This window comes from Drosophila mauritiana, chromosome 2R, assembly GCF_004382145.1.
Source record: "Drosophila mauritiana strain mau12 chromosome 2R, ASM438214v1, whole genome shotgun sequence".
Taxonomy (NCBI): Eukaryota; Metazoa; Arthropoda; class Insecta; order Diptera; family Drosophilidae; genus Drosophila; species Drosophila mauritiana.
Genome location: NC_046668.1, coordinates 19,103,614 through 19,129,357, shown reverse-complemented (window position 1 = coordinate 19,129,357; position 25,744 = coordinate 19,103,614).

The window sequence follows — 25,744 nt, the reverse complement described above, 5'->3', positions numbered from 1 at the left end:
TACGTTTTTGAGGGTATAGTTTAATGGGCGATGGCAGTCATGAAGTCGAGTGACACTCGTAAAGTGAATTTAAGTTTATTTCTAACCCCATTTAAACTCCTAATGAAACTAAACATTTTGTTTGAATCCCACTTACTTGCTTGATGAAATCTTCGTATAGTTCGGTGTCAGCAGTATCACGAGATCATCGCTGGCTTTCAGGACATCGACGTACAGACGGGAACGACCCATTGACCTCGGCTCCAGTCTAACGCTCGTTTATCGTGCCCGGCTTATCTATGTGTGCATTCTGTAGGTGAGTAGTGGCGTTTTGGGGGGAGGGTGCTGGGTGTTGGGCGGTTGGATACATATGGAGGTGCTTTCATGATTTTTATGGCATTTGTTGCTGGTGCAGGAAGTGCCTTTAGTGATTTCCGCATGTGGACGCCTCGGCCCTGTTTACACAGCGAGCATATTGCGGTTGACACATTTTGTGCGTTTATGTTTTTGAAATATGCTCGCTATTCCGTCCTTTCTTCTCCGATTTTCCTTTCCCCAGCGACTTTAAAGTGCCCCAGCAGCAACGGCGACCATGCAGGAATGAAAATGCTCCAGACAAATGCCATGAAAAATGCATAGCCGGAGGAAAAATAAAAGCGTGGAGGGGGGAAACACGTATGGAAGGCGAGCAGAAAGCTGGCAAGCGTAGCAAGTGAAGCGTAAACAAACGATTTCTGACAAAAAAACAGAAAAGGAGAAACTGTGGGCTAAATTGTTTGCGGGCAGGCACTTCCTGCAAATAGATAGTTGTAGTTGACGCTGGAGTTGTAGTTGTGCAGTTGGAGCTGGGAGCAGGGAGCTGGGAGTTGGGAGTTGGCGAAGTGGGAACTGGTTCTTGTGTCATAATTAGGGCCTTTGCACGTGCTCTGGGCGGCAACGCGGCGATAACAGTTGGCCCAAAACTTTCCTGACTACTATCAACAGCTAAAAGCGTTAAAAGTTGTTAGTTGGGCGAAAGTTGCACCTCCGAAGCGCCGTCGGTGCAACAATGATGGTGCAACAACGGCAATCAGGGTGTCACAACAATTGCAACACAACGAAGCGAAGTTACCCTGTCAGAACTCGAATGAATCTTGAATGGAAGTTCAGCACAAATGCCTTTAAAGGTAAATAACAAAAGTATTGTAAGTAAGTGCATAAGTAGTACAAAAACTTTAATCTAAGTCACAGTAAACATTAAAGTAAAACATCCTACGGCCTGTTGCAGATAGGTAATTAATGGCGTGCCAAGAAAATAGTTCAAGTAGCAGGAGAAGCTTTAAATAATGATGACTCAGTGGGGCATGCTCTATCTGGTAGATAATAAGGCCTGGGATAAGTTTTTACGGCACTCCACTTACGGGCTGTAGTTACCATAGGCACTTACTCGAACATCCTCCTCAGAAGCCAAGGACATGCAGGATGTGAGAACTGCACTTAAATGCAACTCCTGCAATGTTTTCCTTGCACTCGCTTCCTTTTTCCTATTTTTCATTTTTTTTGCGAACTACCAGCTTATCAGACTTTTGCCGCCGGGCGAAAGCAAACACACACACACATACTCCCCGACACCTATACCAACAAACTTTCACGCACACATGCCAGCTTTTCCCAGCCTTCAGGGACTCCAGTGCAATTAGGATAAAGCGCGAAGGGCGACTTTGAGTGCTGGGCTTTGGACTCCATTTTGATGCGGCCATAAACGAGTTGTCATTATTAATGCCGCCCCGCCCACTGAGGAAGAGAACGCCCACGCCATTGAGCACCAGCAGTCCAACCGCCCACTTGCAATAAACCAAAGCATTATTAACTGCCCGCAAAAAGGGGAGAAAGGAGAATGGATTGCGTATACGCAGCGTGTCCCACGAGTGCGAACTTCTGCCGCAGGCTGACGGCCCAAATCCTCGGGCATTATCATGCGATTATTAGCCAATATTTTATTTCGCACCATTTCTTGCACACACATAAGCATACACATTACTTTGGCTTCACTCCGGGCAGAGTCATAAATTTTTATTTGTTGCAGCAAAGGGTTGTAAAGCGTCGCCATTATGTTTGCTATTTTTTGGGTTCGACTCGTCCTGGACTTATTTTTTTTTATATTTCCCTCGCACAGACGTGCACAAGATGCGTCAAAAACTGGGCGGGGGCGGAGGTCCTTCTTTTTTGGGCTGGGCGTGGCAGTTGAATTTATGACCACAAATTGATTGTAAGTGCATAACGCAATACTGGAGAATCTCCCGCCGAATGTTTCACTTGGATTCCTGTTCAAGTGCTGCCAAATGCCGAATGCCGAATGGCGAATACCAGCTGCCTGAATCTGAGTATTTCGCTGGCATTGTTTATCTATCGGAAACCAGCGAAAGACGTCAGTTAGCAGTGGGTGGTTGTTGTAGGCTGAGCACCCTTGGCTTGGCCACAAAAACAATCAAAACTGTTGACCGCAATTCGCAGCAATTGGTTTTGCCATTCGTTTTGTCAGTTTTTAGCATTGCGGTTAAGTGAAGTGCTGGGAATCGAGGGGCAGTCGTTATGTTTGCCACAGTTTGGCAGAGATATGAAGCACGACAAGCGAACAGCTTCATTGTTGCTCAACTCTCTGTTTATTGTTGTCTTTCCCTGCTCTGCCAGGATTCGTTTTCTGTCTTTCTTTTCCTGGTTTTTTTTTGGAATTTTTACATCAGCAGCTCAGAAAATGCATATTGAAAATTGTGCAAACAAAAGTGGGGAAAATGCAGTCAATTTTCCGTTGTGTTGTGTTGTGCTGTGTTGTCTTCGGCTTGCTTGTCATTGGCAAACTGTGTCTGATGTTGCCTTTTGTTTTGTCACAGCTGGCTGCAGTGGCTACATCAACATCTGCGAATTCCCCTCATTTTCCCAGTGTCCTGCATCCGAAATTGACACATTGAGCGATGAGGTTTGGTTAATGTGGCAAGAGATTGGGCAGCGGGAGCGGGGCACTCAAATGGCAAGTGCTAGCAAAATATATTAAGTTTCTTGGCTCGATAATGCAGGCATCCGCATTTCAGCTTAATTATTTGGGTCTGAGGAACAATGTGTTGTCTGCAAATTGTCAGGATGATGCTATTTGAGTCTATTTCAAGCGATGTACTTGCAGCATATTGAATAAATTTACAATTGCACCACAAGCATATCTTTATTAAAGAAGAATTGCTTAATAATTCTAATAACCAATTTCCCAAAACCTATAAACCACACTATTGTTCAAGCCTGATTCTGAAAGATATACCATTTTGGTTATCCTCCTTAGGTGGGATTAATTACCCCAACTTCATATTGCACTCTTTGGAAGAGCACCTCTAGGGGCAGGAAAACTTAACAACCACTTCTCCATGCCCGTTTGCACACCCATTAAATTGTATTTTATCTCAATTAGCGCAAATATTTTGCGGCTGCCATTGCCATTGGCATTGCCACAATGTCAGTGGGCTAGGGGGTGGGGGCAAAGTCGTTAGTCCGGGGGCAAAGTGGCAATCAGGAAGCTGCTGATGCTGATGCTGATGCTGATGCTGATGCTGATGCTACTGCTGTTGCTGCATTTGCATTGCTGCCTTGTATTTGCTTGGCAAATGCTTTTCTTTCGTTTGCCCACACTGTTTGGAAAACTAAAATACCCAGAAGCGAATCCTTTTTTGTGCAATTCCAATCACAAACATTTGGAGAGGCTTTTAGCGTAGCATGGACATACCGAAAAAGACCAAAATCAATTGCAAATGCATTAAAAATTGTGCAAAATTAATGACATCATTAGCAGTATTTTGCCGGGGGCCTGGACATCCTCTGCGCGTGTGTGTGTGTGTGGGGAAAGTGGGCTCCAGTGGTGCTCAAGGCCGGTGGAGTTTGTCATTTGTCAAATGCAAACGGCACACAATCTCGTCCGTTGCTGATGGCAATTTGAGTGAGCCGACGGCCTGGCCAGAAATGAATGCATGTAATGAAGGCTAACAAAACATTAGAACCGCACATAAACACAAACACCCGGAGTGCTCGCAGCACGTAGGCCACTCCACCAGTTCAGCAGTTCAGCAGGACGGCCTAAAAACATGGTCAGGATCCGGCTCTGGGCACGGATCCGGCTGGAGTTCGAGCTCCAGCTCGGGCTCCCGACAGCTGATGCTGATGCTGATGACGGACGTGACAGCTGAACAATGCCGGACCCACCGCGACCCCAAAAGTAGGCAGCCCAAATGAATTCTTTATGCGAAAAGGTCCTTCTTTTTTTTAAATAAATGAATTCGCCAAGTCCCGACAAATATCACACGGCGGGCGGAAAGTTAAAATTGTGTACCGTAACAACAAAAAGAATAGAGCGAATCGAATGGAAAGCTCGGCCGGACCGGCTGTTTTAGATGCTCCTCACCAGGACGGGTGCATTCGCTATGAGTCGAAAAATGTGAGTAATTGATTGGATTTGAGGTGTTAGTTTTATTCAAATCGAACATGGATTGTTCACACTTCGTATTTTGAAAGCGGAATGGGGTTTCAATTATTTAGTTGCATGAATAGGATTGTACTCAACGAATCAAGTTTAGTTGAATAAAATGTTACGCTTTATTATACATTTTTAGTTGCACTCAAAAAGAACAAAAAAGCAATGGCATGCATTCCTTTTGGAAATATCTAACTTTTCGCTAATTTATTCATCTAGCTACAGTTGGCAGTGAATAACTTTTTGCACTTCTAATTAAATACGTCATGGAAGTGAGTGTATTTGCGAGTCCACCCATGCAGCTTCTAATCCATGTTTGTGTTGAAAGATTATCAAACTGAGAAGTTACACAAAGCTTTCGGCGACCGCCCACACAGACAAACACTTTGTGTGTCTGTCTGCGAGTGGAAAGCGGGCACAGGTGGTCAGCAGTGGCAAGCAAATGATGTCAGCCATTACAATGCAGGAGTCAAAAGTTGAATTTTAATCAAAAAGCAAAAAAAAGAGGGAAAGTGGAGCGGGCAAGCGGGAAAAGTTGCAACCCACAGAGACACAAAGAAAGAGGCCACATGTTGTCTGTGTGCAAGTGGAATTGTGTGAGTGTGTGTGGCCAGCATGATTAATGAGACGGTGTTGAACGTTAGCTTGACATGACCCCGGACACACACACACACACACACACATGCGCGCGCGAAGGATAGCCGCTTCACACAGATACTTCGCATTAGTGTGCAGCACAAATTGAATCCGACTCGAGTGCAGGCGACATCGCTCAATTTGTTAGCCTTGAGCTGGATCCCCGGTTCAATTGTTCAATTTGTGAAAAATACTACAAGTCCTCTAAATGCTTGGCGCTGTGACCTTGCCGGACCGCACAGAAATTGAAATCCAATGCGGGTGAAAATAATAATATTTGCCTAACCTGAAAGGCCCTCAACGGGCAAACATAGCCCAGATCTGGCGATGGGATATCCGGTTACACACACACACATTAAATTCGCAGACATGGGTGTGCTATTCAAGCTAAATATCCTTTAAACTATCAACTCAGCTGAAATTTCTCCGTTCTCTTTACGTATCAATTTTATAACCTTAGACCGAAAAGCGTACAAAATCATAAAATACAAATTGAAAATAGAGCGGGAAATGGCCGGGAAAAGAACGAGTAGTGAAATCGAAGTTCGATAATTTATTTTCCTGCCATTCCAAGCGATTTCTCTCATGCGGCGTAGTACATTTATTACTTATGCTAAGGAGCAGCAGAGCCTCCCTCTCACTGTGTGTGTGTGTGTATATCCTTACGGATGGCAGTGTGTGTGTGTGTGGCATTGGCACAGGAACTGAAAGTTGCATGCCTCGGATTATATATGAGTGCGATTATTTTAAGTTACGTTGCTTAAATAGCAGCCAACGTATGAGGGCAGGATAGTGCCATTTCCCATCCTCGGAAATCGGAGCAATGGCAACCTTGACGGCATTTCGTATTCAATATACATATAGGGCGATGCATATACATCAGCCTTAATTTGCTTGCGGACGCCCCTTGTGAAATAAAATTCATTTTCTTACTGCTTGTCAGATTTTCCCCTGAGTTGGCCAAAAACCATGGGTAAATAAAGGAAACACTGGACGAGGAAAGTCTAGTGCTCCATTTGTGTAAATATTAATATTCTTATAGCTTATGAAAAAGATGAAAATGTCTAAGGCACAACATAACCATTTGCAAGTTTACTTATTTAAGTAAAATGCATTTCAGACGTTTACTAAATGATTACATTTTTCAATAGAGAACGAAGTATATGTTACAATAGTTAAGCAAGCTTATAGCAAGCTTAAGTTAATAACTGGAAACACATTCTAGATTTTTGGGAGTAAGGATTAAATCAACATAAGAAGCGATTTTAAACGCTTTGTATTAAGCTACTCTTAATTTTACATGCAATGTGTTGTTACTTCTCTCTTTTGATAAATAGAAAACTTAAAAATATATTTTTTAAAAATATATAATAAATGACCATTTTATGTATTAGCCTAATAGCTACCCTCAAAGCCAGCTTTATCCCATTTCAATGTGTTGATGGCCCCATTCAGATCCAATCCATATTGCCGCGTCTCTTGACCAATTCTTCGCTGGCGAATTGCGCCGACAGCGGCTTTGTAGACCGTTAAATGGCTTATGAAAACTCACTCAACTCCATTAACCGGCTCAGTCAGTGACACCCCCTAGGAATGGTCACCAACCGGGGAGGCCATCGCTCCTCCTCCTCCACTTCAACAATTTTAAAACGCTCAATGTACGTTGTGGTTTTTTTTCGGGGTGCGGTAAAGCTCATTAATATGGAAAACTTTTATGTGGCCGTCGCTCTTGTTAACTTTGCTTGTAATTTCGTCCTTTGGCAAGGTATAATTTTAATAGCATACTTCTCGGCACTCAACGCTGAGCTTCTTGCGATGGAAGTTTAGCGTTTGGCGGTGCATTCATATTATTCGCTAATGGAGCACGCTGCAGCAATTTCGACGCGTCCGTAAGGGTATAAATTTCGGTTTGCATACCTTCTGGTCATTAGATATTTAGTATAATGTGAGTTTTATGCCCGCTGCGAGCTTAACAGCGATACCAAAAAGTTGTATTATGATCGATTGCTTACCTGGCCGGATGCCCGGAATGTTTACGAGCGGATCATTAAACGATATTTTCCCGTTTCCCTCCAACGAAATCGTTTAAAGGAAACATCCGCTTCGCTTCGCATCGCGGGGTATAATTGAATTTCTATGATAATTTAATGGGCACTTCGTCGTTCGTTCGGGGAATCCAGCTTGAGCTTCTGAAGAACTAATTGCCAAAAAAGAGAGTCGACAGCTCTGGCAATTGGCGAATATTTGGTCAGACCTTTGATGAATTGTTTCGCAAGTGAACGGCGATGGTAACATGGTCCAACCCGTCGTATACGTGATTTAGCGCTTCTATGCTCTCATACGTAGACAATGGACCGTTATCGATTGATTTACTTGCTAAAGGTTTGATTGATGCCACGCCCAGTCAAAAGCTATTTTCCAATTTTGTTTGTCAGAAACTTGGAAACTCACTTACTTTGGCCTCTGGCTGCAGCTGCAGCATATCTTTTTTGCGGAATTTCAATCGCAGATCTACGGCAGAGAAAATGCAGTGCGCCGAACTGAAGGCCCACACCACCTGTGCTCTTGTTTATTAGCGCAGGTAATTTCAATTAGGTTGCAACAACTGATACCAACCACTGAGTGAAGTGGAAGTGGCAGCTAATTAAATTACAACATTCACTCCATCAGCCGGCTCCGGCTTTATGCAAATTACTGTCTCCATGTCCCTGTCCATGGCGGTGGGACGTGGAGCCCAGCCCACCCAGCTCTAGACCGAAATTTCCATCTTCCGTTGTCCTACATCACCTCAAAATGCGGTAATTTACTAAGTTTGAGGTCAATGAGGGATTTGATAAGTAGTCAGAGTAGGCAAATTGGGTAAAGCCCTTTTGCAAGGGTTCGAGATTTATCTGGAAGAGAAATTCCCGCAAGTACATCTAATTAAAATAAGACTTTTATGTACACCTGAAACCTGAACCTGAAACCTGAAACTGCATAGAACTATAGCTTAATATTATAGTTTAATCATGAATGAATGTTTAAGCATGATGAATACTTGTGCTACTAGTGCTCGAATTTCCCACACTTTCAGCAGTTGTGAAGCCACTTTCATTGCCTTTGGCTCAAACTTTTTCACATGAGACCAAATAAATTCTATGATGTTCTCCAAAGTTGTATGCGCGCCACTTCGCCTGAAATGCTCACATTAATTAACGACCATCTAGAAGTTGCAACTGTGAGAGAAATTGTTGACAGCACTTCTAAGATGTTGCCTAGATTTACGTCGCATATAAAAAGGGAAATAAATGAATTCAGTTATAATTAATTACGCCGCACACCCGACGAGTCCAGCCACCTCCAGCAATCCTCGATCGTCGAGTCCATTTCTATCTCAGCCGCTTAAGCAGCTTAAGGCAGAGCGAACCATTCATATTAGAAAGTGAAATAAAAAGGCCGCACAAATAGTTTGCGCGGTCGTGCGGAAAATGGCCAGAATGACAAAGGCAAAATGCTGTAAACAATTCTGCGGTGCCGTTGGAGGAAAAGCGGGGAAACTCCGAGGAAAATCGGAGCGCAGCAACAGTGGCAAAAGCAAACAATTGGCTAACAAATTAATGATGGCACTGCTCGGAACAATGAGCCGAGCAAATGAGGAGCTAGCTGCAAAGTCCAGATCAGCTTGATTAATTGCCTTTCGGTTGGCTTAGAACCGAATTTGTATGCAGATCTAGATGCGGATGCGGATGCAGCTGCTTTTGCAGTTGCATAAAGTCAAAGTGAAAACCGGGCTGCCGTCCGCCCATTAGATCACCTTTTCCACGGGGATGGAAAGCCGTTTCATAAGCAATGGCTGCTTTCTTTGTCTTGCGTGGCGAAATAACTTGCATTCCAAATGGAAAATAAATGTAAGACGCCCACAATTCGGTGCCCCACAATAAAATTGAAGACGAACTGCAAAAGACGTCAGATATGTACAAATAAAATGCAGAATAACGCTGGCAGAATAAATGCATTGAAGGGCCGTCGATTCCGAAGTTGACATTCTTATTCCCTTGAAGCAGCAGCTTGTCAATGTTTCAATTTAAGTGAAATGGCGAAGAATTCATCAGATTCTATGGCTTTTACTAACTGTTATCTATGGAATATTGCACCTATAGGATAATTTATCTGCAATTTTTCAAGATAGTTCACATACCTTTTGCCGAAAGGGTATCAAAAGTTATGCCGCAAAAAGGGAAACGCCTCTCCTTCTCGGCAGCAAAGTGAAGCGAGAAAAGAACTGAGGAATAAAAAAATAACGAAGTATTTTCCAATAAATTTGCATAAGTTGCACTGGCAAGCCAACAGACACACAGCACTAAGGATGGGGCACAAATGCCGCAAAACGTTTCCCTGTGCAGGTTGGATTTTTTCGCCATTTTTTTATTATTTTTTTGTTCGTCGCTCCAGGACGCCTGCATCCTGTGGCCCCCGCGAATCCTGCGCCTTTGTCATCGCGTCCTGCGATGCATAGTTGTGGGCGCTTCAGGTGAAGACTTGTGGGCGTGGAACCCGATATGAGATGCAGATAAAGACGGAACAGTGCTTGAGTGGAAGTATTCGGTATATAAAATATTTACCCGGCTCTTTTCGCACTGGGTAATTTTCTGCAGCTCATCCCGGGCCTGCAAAGGATGTGACAAATGTTACGGGAAAATCATGAGCTGTTCGAGTTGTTGAACACTTCCATTTGCATTCGATTGCAGTCTGTACCAATAAATCCAATTGAAAGCTAAACAAATTAGAAGGAGTTTTAAAAAGGCCAGTCATAATTGAGCGTAAGCCAGAGAAATAAACAAGGGAATAAATTCGTATTGAAAGCACTTCAATCATTCGCCATAAATTGCCAATGAAAATTCACACAAAATATCAAATCAATTGAAAAGAAAATATTTCCTGAAGTGGCTCAAAGTGCTGGATAAGTTAAATATATTATTCTAAAACAATCGCCATGTGAAAACAATACTTTTTCAGCTAACGTGTTTTAATTATCCGTAAGTGGAAAACAGAAAAATGCGCAAATAAGTTCGATATACGACTCTTATTTAATTAAGAAAGTTAGTTAGTTAGTGAGCTTCGAAATCGAAAGAAGAGTTTTCCATGTGTATCTGTGCAATGCCATACACATGCACGGGCCTCATGGTCGACTGGTGAATTATAAATTTTCAATGAATTGACACTTAAGGTCATGTCGGACTAAGCTCTAAATTTTGCACACGTAGCCAGCGTGGAAGGTGTCGTGGTCACCAGTGCGTATGCTTGTTAAGTCTGTCATCAGGCGGAGCCTTGAGGCGAACAGAGTTCGATTCGGATAAAAAAAATAATGCTCTTTTTTGTGGCAAACTTTCGTCGTCGATGCTGCCCCGAGGCGCTCACATATAGCCTTTTCCTAGGACACTTCTTTGCAAGAACTGATAGAAAAATGTAAAAGTTTTTTTTTTCGGCCAGAAGGCTGTCCAGAACATTGAAGGTGCGGACTTCAAGGACACAACTTGCTCGGAACCCAACGACACCCTTGGTATTTGTAATTACCCCGAGGCAGGTAATAAATGTGCATTGAAATTAGTTAAGCTCATTTGTTCACAGCCACGTAAGAGTCGAGTCCTTGATAGTTGCGCAGCTGCAAAGAGCGAGCGAGGTCCTTGTGAGCTGGGAAATTTTCTCTTCGCATCGGAAAATGCTGTTTGGTTCGCCGTTTGCGATAATTGAATACAAAGTTGCAATCAGAAACAAAGCAAAATTAATGTAGTCACATATATTCTGGCAAATTGAAATATCACGGCCATAAATTGTTAAGGTCCAGCCACCCACACACACATACACACGCAAGGGAATATCCTTTTGTGCCGTCAAGCGACAAATATTTTGTGTTTCTCGAAATCTATGAAACTGACACAAGACAAATGGTAATCACAACATTTATTAGTCGAATTTCCCATCATGGTGGTATTGGCCAACACACACTGGCCGTAATCACCCAAATACCGATTGATGTCGGCAGAAACAAAGGATGTACTGGTCGTTTTGAGTGATTGTATTGCGCTTATTAAATTCTAAGTGAAATATTATGAGCTTACATAGATAATGTGCCCACGCACTGGAGGCTTTGTCTCCTGACTTGCCATTAAATGGCACATGATTCTGGAACAGTTTGTGTAATTTATAAGTTTGTAGCTTGTGATGATACCCTTTTCCACTTTTAAACAAGACAAATTTCCGAATAAGTTAGCTCCCTTTTTTTTTTGTTTCAAACCATCGTCAGAGGGTCAGCCAACCACAGACTTCGCAGAAAGTTATGCGGAGTTGATGCTATATAGTTGGGTTATTTAGAGCGCAGCTTCCAGTAACAACATGTTGTTACTAAATGAATGCTCGGAAAAAGTTGATTTTACAGGCAGGCAATTTCTATTTTCATTTAATAGCCAAAGTTTTTATGCAACATTCGAAATTTGTGCCAAAAATATTTCTGGTGAGGCAGCAAAGTTTCTTGTTTTGCCATAAAAGTAAAAGGTGTGCCACGGGGCCCAAAAGCAAAGATTTTGGCACGAAGTTGTGGGCCGGAAAACGCCGGGATGCCATAAAGCAGAATCAGGCACAAAATTCGGCTTCGGCTTTGGATTCGAATTGAATTACATGGTGTGCTTTGTTGTTTTTTTCCATCCCGCCTCCTTGGACTTTTTATTAAAAGGATTCAATTTTAAACTTCAGTTTTAGAGAATTTAATAACCCAGCGACGAGGCAAGTGCGAAATAGTTATGGGGCGGGGGCTGGGAATATTTGGCGCGCTGGGGACAGGCTACACAATTTATGGGGGGGTGGAGTGGCAAGTGTCGCGGGGTTGCGTTTTGAATTTGCAATTTCAATTTGAAAACAATAAACTAAGTCCATCGATTAAATCCTGCGCACGTAAGGCCGCCCGGCTTAGTTATCCCCGTCGTTGTCTCCATTGTTGTCCTTTGCCGTCGTTGCCTGTATCCTTGCCGAACCACTGAACCACCGAGCTCCCCGTTTCTCAGTCGTTCGTTCCGCCTTCTCTATGGCTAGTAGGTCCTTATTTATGCCGGGGTGGTGCTGGGGGTGAAGGTCCTTCATTATGCCGGCGATAGTATCGCCGGCGAAAAAGTGAAACAAGAGGAATGGCCAGCCTAATGCGCTTCGAAGGATATTTGGCGTCGGCTGGAAACCAAATTCAAGAACAAGAAGTTACGCTCATAAAAATGAGCATCCCCCGTCGTCCATCCGAATCCGGTTACATTTCACGGATGGTCTGGGGACTGGCCAAAAAATAAATTTGGCGCGTAATCAGGGTTTAATGCTGAGGCTGGCCAAATCCACATAACAGCTGTCAATTAAAAAGGATAATTTCCATGATATCCATCACAGTGTAAATGGCAAACTAAACACTGAGCGGTTGGATCTGAGGATAGGCAACTTGAAAATGGCTCAGCTATTCGGCAGGGACTACGTACGGATTTGGCTTTCGCTTTCGGCCGGGCCAGTGAATTATGGCCAACAAATTAGTGCGGATTAACACGGCTGTGTGTGAATTGTGCAGATGGAATGGAGCGTGAACCAAATACCCGATTTCGTTTCACTTCGCAAGGCCTTTTAAAGCCAAAGTCAGCCTGAGTCATTGTGCACACAAGCGAGATTTTGATAGATTTTGAAAGATGTGGCTTTTGGGGGAGGGTTCGTTCGCTTGCCCAATTATTTTCTTTTGTTTGCCCTTGCCACTTAAAAGAATAAACGGAGAGCCTTTAGCCGAGCTTACGATATCCAGCCAGTGATTGGGGTAGTGGAGTTGCGAGTGGATCGCCATTTTGTGGCGCTGTCAGAGTCATGTCCCAATATCCCGGCACAATGACAGACACACTCGTACACAGAAGGACAGATATATACCCGCACCACTAATCCACTGAACCAATTTGCTAGACAAGAGCGATGTATGAACACCACAATGGTTATTGACAGCCGACATTCATATAGAGGATGACGCCCTGAGAAAGGCCAGAACAATTCAGGATCTAGCCTATGCCAAATGCTCTACTTTCTGCAATACTGAAATACAATTCAAAAGCATATAAATTTAACAAAATTAAGAATAAGCCAGCAAATAATTACAATTGAATATGTATAGAGCTACTGGTTGGCTACACCTACTCGAATTAAATATTATGAATATTTACAATGCATCACTAGATTTAATTAATTATTAATTTCGTATGCTATCATGGCATTGGTGCTGCATTATGACCGCTTTCTCAATATTTAAGAAAATTAGTGCCAGTGAATAATTTATTAGGGCTTTTGCAATAAGTTCTTCTTGCCAATAGTAATTTTATAAGTTGATCCACGGCCAGGAATTCCCTGCGCATATGCCAGCACAAAATCTTGTGTCAGAGCTAACGGTGAAGGACAGCTGTCCCAGGATCAGGCAGTGCTGCATGTTGGCTTGAATTCCTTTGGACTGAAGGTCTATTAAAGTTGCATACGCAAACGGCAAAACACTTTAAGGCGGCAAAATGTTGGCATATGTACACACATATGAAAGCGCCAACGATTCGGTCAGTGACAAGCCAAACTCAAAGGAGTCAGACAAGTTTTTTAGCCACGACGAGTCCTCTGATTTGTTTTTTTTTTTTCTTGGTTTGGCACGTGCTGTCTAGTGCAGGCTCAAATGGAAAGCCCACACATAGCCATATGTGATATGTGCTCCATATTGCATATGGTGTGTAGATATGTCCCTGGTGGCTATGAGAGTCACAGACAAAGGCGGCACTATTAAAGCACAATCACATTTTAGCATTTATTGTGGCAATTTCGCCAAGAAAGGATTCTCTTTGGCCCCGTTATGGCTTTCTTTTCGGGCCCTGTTGCTATAACTGGACCCGGGTTATGTGGCCATTGTTGCGGGCCTGCGTATCAGTTACTAAATTCGAGCATACCATGCCAAAGTTGAGGCAATCCAATGAACCAATGAGCCCGATGCCGAATCGAATGTGTGGCATGTTCTGCTTATGGCCCCATAACCATTCCAATAAAAATCATAATAATAATCGGGAAGCGGTGTATATATGAATGTTTTGTCCTAATTGATTGAGATATACGTTTGCGATCCATGTCCGTTTCCCCGCTAATATCTATCAAAATTTCATATAATATCCAGCGAAATGTGTATTTGCTCAATTTATTGTGCAATTATTTGAGCATTTTCGCTGTATATTTCGATATTGGCGGTCAAAGTCGTGCTGTTCAGTTTCATTATCGCGAGCTGCATTTATCTGGCTTGTAGAAATATGCTCCGCACTGTGGCCACATCAAACCGAAATGAAATGTCCAAATAAAAATAGTGCACAGGCAATGAAAATCCACATCCGTGCCCATAATGAACTGGTCGAGGGGGGCGCTGAGCAAATAAAGTGCTGAGTATTCAGTGCAATTACATGGAGATGGATACAATTTGGCTGTGGGTTGTGCAGGATCTAGAACCTAATGGGTACTTTACTAATGGGGGTATACCAGGCTAGTAAGAGATCAAAATTGATTTTCAAAGGATCATATTAGGATATATAGTACATACGATGTACCATGTTCAGTGGACTTTAATGCTGTTTCAAAGTCTTTTGTATCGCTAATACGAGTAAGTATGTTTTTAACTAACTGGGAATTTAATGCTGGGTAGATGGTATAAGTTACTAATTACTCGTATCCTTAATCATGCATACTTCTACGCAATTGTAACCATATTTTCGTGGAAATCGCTATTGTACATTTTTGGCATTCGGGCAACTGTTCTTGCATAACAATGGAACTGGAGAATTCCGACGAACTATTTCGCTGGCCGAGTTTCTTGGAAAAGAAAGCGCCATTGTTCGGAATTCCGGAAATCGGACCTATTCAAACCACCGAATTTCCGGCGGCTTAACCCCGAGTGCATCGCCATTGGTTCAGACCAATTATTTTGCATTCGTAATTAGAAGTTGGTGGCAATGGTAGTTAATCAGGCAGGCGAAAGTTTGCGCCGGCGAAATACTATAGTTATTTGAAACATGGAAATTAAATGATTGTTAACTTGTGCGTGCCGTTCGCCGGCATTTTATGCTCTCTTAAATTTTGCATTAGTGCCACCCGAAACTTTTCCCGTTTTTCCGAAATGGCGGAGTGGCCTTGCGGCGGCCTTGTGTGTGAGTGGAGTGGGCTGGTGGGAGCTGCAGAGTTCATGTTGCAGTTGCAGTTGCACAGAGTTGCCGTTGCCTCAGCGAAATTGAATCAAAGTGTTTGTGTTGCGTCTCGTGAGCAAACAGGCCACAGAGATTGAGCGACTCTAATGACACGGCCACGCCCACGCGCCATAAATGGTGGGCGGTGCCTGTGTCTGTGTGCGCGTATGTGTGTCTGGTTCCGGCTTTGTTATTGCCTTGGTGTGTTAACAGTTTTACAAGCATGTCGCAAACAGCTTCTTACAAGCAAGTCAAGTGGAGTTGTAAACTTGGGCTTCCCCCTCGATTTTTACTCGAGGGGTTCTATGAGCCAGGGTTGTACTACTAGACTTTGCCAGGGGGTGTAGATTAGAATTGTTAATAAAAGGCATAAATTCAAGCAACTACCAAGGAAGCTGATGATAGGCATTTAATATTTATGTTTTCTTATTAAACAAGCACTTTGAAAAGCTTGTATATGCTGAACATCCTTTTGGCTCTTCACTAACTTTACGACCAAATGCGAAGCATTGCATTGTGTGGCCCATCATTATCGCCTCAATTGTACTTCACTGACATTAAAATGTACTCGTGCCCTCTCCACAAAACTTTGGTTTTCAGAACGTTAAATTTACAATGTAATTACAGCAGAAAAGCTGCACATACATAAATAATTTCGAATACGAGCTGCAAACGATGTTGTCAATTAAAGCAAACTGGGTTCAATGCATTGTTTATACGGGAGTGGAGTCTCTATAGCTGCGGAGCAACATTCGAGCCCATGGTGGGGGTAGCTCTTAGCGAATCTGCACTGTATTATCCCCTTAATAGGCCCCTTTGTGTGGGGGCATTAAAGCAAATGCGAAACAATTGCCACATCGACACTCGATGGCGCTCATTTGCGGTCGTCCTGCGACTCGTTCTGCACTTTTCTCCGTTCCGTTTATTGCCATCAATTATTTATACATACAATTATTCTTCTACCTTTGCTGGCGGGAACTCGTGTCCTGTTGCCGGTTGCCAGTTGCCAGTTGCCTGCTGCCAATGATCCTTAATCGTACTGGAGAGCGGAGTGCAATTGCCAGCCCTTTTTGTGTGCCCCATTTCTTTTTTTTTGGCTTTCCCTTTGTAAATGGCTCTCTTGGCCTGGCCCAATTAAATGTGACTGGATGACTGGCTGTAAGCCAAGTGCTCGCTGCACCTTACAGCTGACTCATAAATCAAACTTGATTAATCGGGGTCAAAGGTCGAAGAAAATGCCCGCCGCGAAGAAAGTCGGTTTCGTTTATTAATTATTGGTTGCGACCCCTGCGCGAAGATTACGCATACGCCGTGTGGCTTTTGTATTTCGCCTTGAGTATTTCGCTCTCGGCCATTCGATTTTAATCATCTGCAAAATCAGCTTAAATGTATCAACATGTGTGCAAATGCGTGTGCTTTTCCGCACTTTTGTCGCCTCAAGAGAGTGAAATACACACACACTCGCTCGCAATCTCTGAAAATATTCACCTTTTTTAAGATTGTTTTTCTCGCTGGCGGTTGCCACGTGCTTTCCTCACTTGTTTTTATGGGTTTTCCCAACATTTTCTCGTTTCTTTGTATGGGGTATTTTTAGAGATTGCGGGATATCGTTTTTTTGTTCGCTTTCTGATCTTTACTGCACAAGTCCATGTTTTATCCTCTTACACTTAAAGTGGTCTTGGCTTAAACTTGGCAGTCCACAGAATCAGAAATAAGTAATGTTAAAACACGTGGTAGTTCGACTGTCGAGTACCGAAATCAAGCTAATTTCTTTTCTTTTCTTTATTTGAGAGTTTTCTTTCTTGGCTTTTTGCTGCATTTGGCTTAATTGGAAACGAACCTAATTTTGTCGGTTCATTTAAATTTTCAACTTTGATGACGGGCATGTGTGAGGCATTAGTCGGTAGGCGATGGAAAAAAAACACACTCAGTTTATTCCGAAAAATTAATAGAAACAATTTTGGCCAACAAATTCCAGTGATTGTTTTTAGCTTTTCCGGCCGGAAAGTATGAACAGCTGGGCCGGAAACGAGAAGAAAAAATAGAATTTTCAACTTTAGAGGAGAGCAGAGAGCCCTGCGCGGCGATTTGCTAACCAATATAGAAGAGGAATCTACGACTTTTTGTTTTGCTCATACATTTTGCTTTTGCATTTCATTTTGCGATCTGGCATCTAATGATATGGAAATAATTATTGATTGTATTGCCCACACACACACACACACAGAGAGAGCTTCAAGTTGCGCGCAAATATATGTGTATATATATTGGATATGTATAATGTATTATATTCTCCATTGGAGCTTAATAGATGTTGGCGCCTTCGTGCGTACATTTCAGTTATCCTTAAACTTTTCCCTGCTGCCAGCACATACACACGTATGTTATATGTATGTGTGGGCTTGGGTGTGGTAAAAAGCAGAGTCCTGAAAACGGAAAACAAGGCAAAAGCTGTTCGTTTGGATGAATATATATGGCAAGCCATTTGCAAATAAATTGAATGCTCAATTTCAATAATTTTGCATACTTTCTGGCGCAGACAAAGTTGTTTCTTATCCATTTCGACGGGCGTTCGAGGGAAAGAGCGATGCTCTAGCTTTTGCTTATTACAAATCTAGTTGGGTGTGAAATTTGCCAAGTCCTCCGATTCTCATGTGGGTGGTGTGTCTAAAAATATTCCCGCACGCACATCTGTAAAATGCGCAAAATCATGATTAAAAAACTTTTCCTGCCTCGAAGCAATTAAAGTTTGTTCTTTGGGCCATCAAACTGATTGCATAACTATTGCTACCCAGTTTTAAGGTCACCGTCTAGACGGCACTTCAGTACACAACGAGTTGACTCTGCTATTTCTATTCCACTACGCATTTAATGATATTGACAAGTGGATCGAAGGGAGTGGGTTGAACTAGCATCCTTAGGGCGACCTTGGCGTAAGATTTCCCACGCTTTCCCCCGAGAAAACAATCCAATTGAGACCCATACACTGGCATTTAGTGTACATAAAGAAGTGAGTAGGGAGCGGGCTTGTAGTGCACAATTTCCAGTGAATCGTAACGAAATCAAATGAACGAATGAATGAATGGGAGTCGGAAAGGGGAGACGAGACCGGGCTCTGAATGCAGGCTCGAATGTACTGCACATGATTGTAATATTGTAAATTTTATTCGTTATTTTATTTACATAAATTTCCCCCGGGAAATTGCACAAACACATGGACGCTACCCGACTGCATGAATATCCTTGCACACAATGCTGATTCTGGGGAGGCAGGCCTATGAACTCTTCGTCGCTCCATGTCCTTCGTCCTTCCAATACCCATGCCTGAAATATGTGTATATGTGGGGGGGCTCAAGGACGATACCAAATTGCCATGGGTTTTGTGGCCATCAGAATTCCTAGTTAAAACCATTTGAACAGAATGAAAAATGCGTTGTTCCAGGGAACGGAAAAATTATAAGCAAAATGCCAACATTGTAGAGGCTTTCTTAAACTATATTTTTCGATTTAACTATTGTTACAAATTATAAAAAGGATGTTTTCGGAATATTTTCAGCCAAGTATGTAGCTTGTTGCCGATTTGCTAGGCCGTAAAAATATGTATATTATTCAGATATCGAATGTACACAGAAATTCCCCTGTAATTTTTACAGATTTTCGCTAAGTGAACTTACACTGTTTTAGGGGAGTCGCAACGAGGCCAGAACTTTTAATTTGTAGAGTAACCAGACGCTATATGTATGAAAGTATCTTGAGCGTCCATCTTTCCCTTTGGCTTGTCAGCAAAAAGCTCATATGATTTTCTCGTTTGAATGTTTTTTTGTGCAAATAATTGCCGGGCCACACGAGATGTTTGTTATTTACAATTCACAGTAACTGTGTGTGTGTGTGTGTGTGCCAAACTTACCTCTGGGAAAACCGAAAATACATTTGCTTCTCTGTTTTTCCGACACAGCCCCAGTTACCCACAACTGAATGTCGGCCATGCAGCGTAGATGCAATTAGGGTTAGTTTTCCACTGGCGGTTCTGAAGAATAAAAAGTGGCCCAGTGGGCGGGAAAATTCCGTAGAAGAACGTTTCCTCTGGCAGCGGCTTCCGTTTTGCGCCCGCACGTTTGGAGTGGCAACAAGTGCCACTTGCACTTTGACTGACGCGCCAGCTTCTTGGCCGGCTTGCCTGCTGGTTTGGGCCAGGTCTTCTCCTCTTGGCCCGGCTTGGCAACTGCTAAAAAGTGCGCAAAATTAAGTGCCTGGCTGCTGTCTAAAAGGTGCTTCAACCGCTCGAGTGGCCCAGGAGCTGGAGGAACTGCGCTCATATTTAGCGGCTTTAGACATTTGCAGACTCTGAAAGGCAAACGAGCCAAGCCCTTCCCACCTCTCCATGCCCTCAGCCCTCAGCTCGACTGCATCCAACTATGGACTGGATGGCTGGAATTGGGCATAAATGCGTTGATGGAGCAAGCATTTGATGTTGACACGAGTGCACCGGTATGCACTAGAGTTTTGTAAAATAAAGGAAAAAATCCATCAAGCGGAAATGAAGATATTTGGTATAGAACATTTGAAAATATTGCTTATCTAGTATTTATTTTCCTAGTTCCAGAACAGCAAAAAAAGGGTCTTACTTTTGTATTCAGCTCAACTGTGAATAAAGAACTTTGTCATATACACTTTGTTTTAAGTGATTCATAATTTTGAAAGTTTAGTTCAAGTCAAGTTTGAAATTCCGCTGCTTTTCCCCATGGTGCAATGCAGGTGAATCGGTATGAGGACTAGGAAATTGAATTTCGGGCCAGAGCTCGTCGTCCTGCGGGGTCGCCAGTTGCCAGGTGATTAATTGCGTGCAGGGGACAGCTGCTGCGGCCTCCGGCGGGTGTTGCGGAATTCCCGAGGGGGATGCCCCGGGAAAACATGACATACACGTGCCGCGCACGGAAAAATCATTTTTCCACGTATTTTTGGGCAGATTTATACGTTTTTCCACAGCAATTACAAGCAAAAACGGCAAACAAGGCAAACAGAACTATAAAATCTTCATAGGCCATCAAATTGTCTAAAAATAAATCTAAATTTCACATCGCGAGGTCAATATAAATATATTTTTAGTTATATCAATAAATGACCTACCCCAAATGGTTTTAACAGCAGTGTCAATATGGCTCTTAGATAACCTATAACGAAGTATGACTTCACTTTTAGTTATTTTAGGGATTGTAAATGCAAGTAACCCCACAAAAAAGATGCAATAAAGTTTTATTTATTGTTTTTATCCACTTTAAAGTTTATTTTAAGTGTTGTAAAATTTACTTTTTATGGTTGGATTTTCTAAAATTAAATGTAATCAAACTATTATCAGATTCAGTGCCGTTCTTTCCGCTTAAAGGACAATTACGTTTTCAGTTAAGCAAGCATTTAATTATTTTCATTTGCGCAAACCGACGAACCCTGCGTTTAGCTTAGGGCATTGTATTTATAAAAACATTTTCAAATGAATTGCCCGACTGTCTGCGCTTGTTTTGCGGCATCACAATGGCCATGCGGTTCCTGCCCCATCCTCCTGCCCCAAATGTCGCCGTTGTTGTGCCACCTGTGTCCAGATGCTGCTGGCTTTCGGCCCGATGTCGATTTCTATATTCGGACTAGCAAATTTTTTTTGCGTATTATTCGCTTAAGGTGGCAGAGCCAGCCGAAAATGTTTGGCTGCCTGATTTATAGTCAATTTGTCTTAAATTATGCATGTGGCAGGTAGCTGAGGGGCGCAGATAATGGCGGAGCGGCGCTGCAGTGGCACTAGGATCTTGGCATTTATCATATTTTATCACTGCCTAAATGCGTGCCATAAATAATTCGTTCAGTTCTTTTCCGCCACTGGTTTAATAGACTGAAGAGCAGTTACCTGTAACGCCGAATGCCGCATAAATTTAAGCCAAAGCCGCACGCTTGGCTCGTAAAACTCGCTAATAATTTGTCAACTGCCGGAGGGGGTGGTGAGTTTGGGGGGTGGGGTGTGTCTGGTTCATCGGAATTTATAGAGGTGCATTTGGTCTCATTTTATTTGGCGGTCTTTGCAGCGCCACCCCTTTAAGCCAGCCGATTATCCCGATTACCCAACAGCCCAATTCGCTCAATTAGTTTGCACTTGCAACACGACGCACCATTCTGTGGGCAAAGTGGGCGGGGCAAATGGGAGTGGCGGTCCATGTGACCGTTTATTGGTTGCGGGTACTTTTGTTAAGCATCCTTGCCTCAGAGTAGTGGCAGCAGCGCTGCTGCAACCATTTATTCACTTGGACCCCATACAGTCGTAGTTGCGCAGACCGCTAATTACAATCTCATTGGCAGAGAGCAGAAACTAATTAGCTTGTTTATCGCGTTCGTGTGGCAGCCATCGAAGTTACTCAATATTAATTTTCAGGCTTATCCCATTTATCTGGCCCTCCGATAGCCAATTATTGAATTGTTTTCCTAGCTGGAAATTCTAGCCTCATTTACCGCACATGCTGCCCATTCAGCCGGGGCCCTCAAGTGTGCCATGAAATAATTAAAACTTTGCGGCGGCTAGAAAGTAAAAAGAAAGTGATGAGCATGGAACAATAAAAACTGTTGAGAATTCGGAACGGAACTGAAGAGCAGTTGATTCAGTTGAGAGGTTATTGTGGCCGCACTTGACGTTTTTCTTAACAATCATAATTAAAATTGGTACATTTTTCTTGTAATTACTCTGCCTGATGTAATAGTTTCAGCTGTGTTTTGCTGGTTTCAAATATTTTTAGATGCTGTCAAACAATTAGAATTGAGCTCCAACCGTAGCCAATTCAATTAATTTCCACCATCAAACCCCTGAAATTTGAGCGTAGCCCCAAAACCGTCACCACAAACACTTACACACTTGCAACATTTTGGGTGTCGGTCGGTTTGGGGCAGATTGGGCTTTAATGGAGAGGTGTGCCCTTGCACATTCTTTTGGTTATGGCCCTCTTCGCGTTGTTGTTGCTGTTTCTCAGTTTTTTCGCTTTCCTTTTGACCACCAGCCATTTTACCAATGTGCTGAAAATCAAGCGGTCGAGTCGTAAACATTTTTTTAATTCATTCTCATCCAACACTTGGAGGGAAACCAAGAATGTTGGCCATCAACCACACACAAGCACACAACATCAGGCTCACACCTACACACCTCTACACGCAGAGGGCGAAAGCCATTAAGCAGCTGCAGGAGCACTGTCTACACTCAGAAAAAAAAAAATATAGAATTATTATATGTATTTACTTGACTTCTAATGAATGTTTATGCTACATACAGATACAAACTCAAACTACAAGTGGCTTGGAACACCTGCTTATGATTTAGCATACAAATTCCAGTATATTTAATAATTCTTACATTTTTTCTTTACGTGTACAAAGGGAGCAGCCGATGGAGCTGGAGCTGTGGAGCTGAGCAGCTGAAGTCTGGCCTGGCTGGCGTGTTGAGTGTTTGCGTTTTTCAAATTGTGTGAATTTATTTTTTTGCTGCCTTTGTTTTTATGGCGCTTGAAATTATGCTTATTTCGCCATTTCTGCTTAGCTCTTAAAGAAATTAAAAAAAGAAGCGGCAGGGCGCTAGTGAAAGTGAAGAAGAGGAAAACCACGCGGCATTAAGGACCTTGAGTGTGTCTTTGTGTGCGTGCTGCTAGATGTGTGTGTGTGTGTGTGAGTGTGCCTTTCGCTTTGGAGCCTTGGCAGCACTTTGGTTTTTGTTTTCGATGCCACGAGTCCAGAGCGAAAACAAAACCCCAAAGCGCTGTGTTTTCTAAAATACTCGATTGTCCTCGCTTAAGGAACACAATTTGGTGTGGAGCTCCCAGGCCAATGGACCCCCCATCCCATCGCCAGGATATTCAACTGATACTTAATTCAGTATTTATCCGAGATGACTTTGATTTCTCGGCCACATTTTGATTACATCGACAGCAACTGGCAGAAATGTATATTCTTGTTGCCATTTGACAGCCAACTGTGGCCGAGCCTGACATTTCGACAGAAAAGTTGGACATTCGGACGCAGGAAAGAACGGAGGCTATTTTCAAATTGACAAGAACAGGAAGAGCGATGGGTGAGGAGGGGGAAAAGGAGGAAGGGGAGGGAATTTGCGCCAACGAAGGAATATCAAAAACTCATTACAATCACTTCTGACTCAAATTTAGCTACCAAAAATAGACCTAATGGTCCACAAGGATGGCCAACGTATATAAAATACTGCCTGGGGCAGGAGATGAACACGAAGATTGGGTCAGGGTGGCAAAATTAATTAATGTTCACCTATTCACATTTCGGCATAATTAAAACTTCAATTGCGTTTGATAGCATTGGGAAAACACAAAAAAAAATTGAATTGTACTTGATGAGATTTTCGATCAATCTTCAATGTTCGTGATATGCCAGGCATTTATCTATATAAAATATATGTATCCATAAATTGTTTTTCTCTGTCTCATTTGTCTAGGCAATTTGTGTCTATAAAGCGCACAATAAAAATCGACATTAAAAGGCTGCCGTTCGTTCAAATAAATATGGCCTTGTGCTAAACGAATCGTTAACAAAAACTGGAGGCAAAAAAAAAGTCATAGAAAAGCATAAAAAAGCGCCGGGTGAGAGGACAAAATGAAATGCGAAACACTTTTTCAAAATAATTTCACACAATTAAAGTGAAAAGCCATACGCAGACGTCTATTGTCGGGAACAATGGCCAAGATGAGATGAGGGTTGGCTGAAGGAGAGTCGGTCGATTTATTTGTTGAGTGCAAATTATATTTGAAATACAAACGTACATACATTCGTACTTTGGGTTATACAAACAGAGCAAACTGGTGCAGCGGAACAAAACAAGCGGAATTTGTTTCAACTCGCTGGCACTCTTAATATGTTCTATATAAATGTATATACAATATTTTTTTTTGCTTTTAGGACCTCCGCTTTGGTGGGCATTTAATTGAAGTACGTTTCGGGGCTTCCAGGAAGATCAAATTTTTAATAACTGTCTCTAAGAGCATAAAATGCGCCAGTCACGAGTTTTCCTTTTGAGCCGAAAAGTTGTCCTAACAATGCGAAACGCCATAAAAATGCTGGCTAAGTAAGCTCCGCCGATATGGCTAACTTCATTTGTATTTCCGCCGCTCCAAGTACTTCCGTCGGTTGCCAGGCTCAAGCGAGTGGCTCGCAGTCTAGATGGAACTGCCACTTGGCCAAGATACTATGGCCACCAGGGTGCCGTGCACACATACATATACATATTTACATTTGAAAGGAGAAACGAGCCCGGAAAACGTATAGTTTATGGGCAGCTGGCTAAGCCTGGCTGGCTGGTTGGCTTATTTATGGTGTTCGGGGCTACGTGTTTTATAGTATTTTATTTGTGCCTGCATATTTCATAAATTACGTGGTAATCTGCGTGTAATTGCCATACCTACGACTAGCCAATAGAAATTCGTAATTACGCTCATTGTTTAAACAATCAGGCACTTCATAACTCTTAATCTTCGATTGGCCAGGATGGATGGATGGCCTCGAGTCATCGCAAACACTCATAATTGTGGGGCACCTTGGGGCCTGGATTGCTCCGCCGTCGGAACTCTATCCACAACATATTCGGGCAAACAAATTGCGCTGTTGACCTTCGAATGGTTAGCTGGGCAAAAGTTTTGCCTTTGACTCAATTGAATCTCACAAAAAGGCACAGAGGCACAGACAACAACTGCTTCGGCATATTTATAGGCATTATTTCTGTACTCAAGGATTTCCAGTCAACGATTTTGGCTCGTTAGTGAACTGACTTTGCCGTGGATGCTGTTGTCCCGTTGGCCGCAGATTTATGCCGCTGCCAGAAACTTTTTTAACAACATCCGAAATTTACGATTTTCGGAACACGCAACACTGACTGAGGGCCAAGGAAATGGTTAACTAGTCTGGCCATTCTATCGCCATCTACTGGATGTTTTGTTTGTCCTCCTCGCCTGGGATCTGTTTTGATTTAGTAATGGCTGGCGGACATTTAATTAGTGTCGCCAGAAAGTCGGCGCACAAGATCCCGATAAATAAGCCGACTATTAGATGACAGACGTCAACGAACAATAGGTTCGAACCTTATCTCTATAATGAGCGCGACCACCTTTAACTGGCAATGAAGTCATCAGCCGGCCTGCTTACGACTTCATCTCACTTTGCTGGCCCCCAAAAATGGGGAATTTGAATGTGTAAAGAGTGTCTCGGGGGAATGGAAAATGTTCGTCGACAGCCATAATAAAAGCTTAAACTCAGATCCGTCGTGAGCTGACAATCATGTTAATGAGGCTGTCGCTGTCAATTAGGAACCAATCTCCACGGCACCTGTGGCGACACAAAACGTTGAACCCACTGACAGCCT